The sequence below is a fragment of the Pteropus vampyrus genome, unplaced genomic scaffold (genome assembly GCF_000151845.1).
Source record: "Pteropus vampyrus isolate Shadow unplaced genomic scaffold, Pvam_2.0 Scaffold9, whole genome shotgun sequence".
NCBI classification, from domain to species: domain Eukaryota; kingdom Metazoa; phylum Chordata; class Mammalia; order Chiroptera; family Pteropodidae; genus Pteropus; species Pteropus vampyrus.
In genome coordinates this window covers 1,346,886-1,348,701 of record NW_011888790.1, presented here as the reverse complement: position 1 = coordinate 1,348,701, position 1,816 = coordinate 1,346,886, and the positions used below count along the sequence as shown (strand labels likewise).

The following is a 1,816-nucleotide window of genomic DNA, read 5'->3' as shown; positions in this document are numbered from 1 at the left end:
TCCATGAACTAGCAAGAAAGTAAGTCATACTTAGGCCAAAACCAAAGTGAAAGTGGGAACCCAGAAAGCTAAGGAGAGCACCCTGAAAACATTTACCAAATCAACTGATCTTGAGTTGTCAAAGCCCCATAGGGCTTAGGGGTTGATCATTAGTTGTCAAAGCCCCATAGGGCTTAGGATACAGAAAATAAGTCCCAGAGCCTTCACAAGATGGTTTATATACTGAGAGACATTATTCACAAATGAAAATCCCAGTCTATGGTCATGCCACCCTGAACACGCCCAATCTTGTCTGATCTTGGAAGCTAAGCAGGGTCAGGCCTGGTTAGTACTTGGATGAGGGACCACCTAGGAAGACCGGGTGCTGTAGGTATTAAAAACAAATGAACAAACAAACAAAAAGAACAAAAACAAAAAAAAATTATGAGGATCCCAAAGGCCTGCACTCTCAGTGTAAGGCTAAAATATAACCAGTAAGTTCCACTCCAAAACACTGAGAGGAAATTGCCCTTGAACACTGGTGCTGAATAGAATGAGGAAAAAGAAAAGAAATTCCCCTAGAGGAATCATCCCCATAAGCCAACCCTCATATATAATTGAGCCCAAATTTATACCAACTGAATAGTCTAAAGAACCTCAAAGTAAGAATTTAGTTAACAGGGACCAGACTTTTAGTTCCCTCAAGTATGTGATAGAAACAAATGCAAACTTAAATTGGAAGAGCCTCAAAGAATTTCGCCCTAGAGAAATGGGCAGCTCTCAATCAAAAACCCTAAACTAAACAAAACATACAGAAAAAAAGGAGCTATGAACAAAAGCTAAATTAAACAACAAACAGCAGAATCAAATCCTCAATACTTCAGATACTAGAATCATGAGAATCACAAAATGAAATAAGTATGTTTATTACTTATTACTATTTATTCAATAGAAGAGAGTCTGAATAATGTGATAAAGCAGTAAGCAGATTTTTAAAGAACAAAACAGAACTTCTGGGGGTGAGAAATACAGTAATTGAAATTAAAAATTCAATAAATGGTCTCAACAGCATAGAAGACATAGCTACAGAAAAAATTGATAAGTTAGAAAAGAACACTGAAGAAATTATCTAAAATTCAGCCTAAAGAAAAAAAAGATAAGAAAGATGAAATACAGATTAAGATACATAGATGATAGAATGAGAAAACAGTTTTCAAAATATTGAAAGAAAAGATCCTAACACTTCCTGTTATTCAGATATGTGGGCAAGACAAAAAAATATTTTCGGCCATTCAAGATCTCTGAAAAAAATGGTCACAGTAAGACTCACATTGAAGAAGTATTTTGGATGAAGTACTTGCAAGAGAAAAAAAATCTAAAAGAGTCTGTATGACATATATAAAGTAAATGTATTTTAAAATCTTAGTTAAGAAAAAAAAAGATATTCTACTGTGGACTCCAAAGGGTACATAAATATTTGATTCAAATTTCAAAAATTTTTAAAGAAATGTAAAATTCGCAATGAAATAGTGCACTGCAAAGTGTGATATTCCAAATTTAAACATACAGGAGACCAACATTAGGCTACTAATCGGGCTATTGATTAACTTCAGAATAAGTAAATATTATGAATTTTAACTATAGGGTGAATTTATAATAAGATAGATAGATGAATAAATATCTTGATAGAGTTTTTGTTATTTCAGATAGAAAAAAGAAAAAGAAAAAATATACAAACATAATAACCCCTTATTAAATTGCTAGATAATATAGAAATAATGAGGTCAGGGTGTAGAAAGTCAGGGAGAAAATTTTAAGAGCATAAGCATATGTAGAC

At 32.9% G+C, this 1,816-nt stretch overlaps 1 pseudogene; it reads left to right on the top strand.

Moving 5' to 3' along the window:
• Positions 1-254: 254 nt before the first annotated feature.
• On the top strand, positions 255-373 carry LOC111730240 (annotated as a pseudogene).
• Positions 374-1,816: the final 1,443 nt, after the last annotated feature.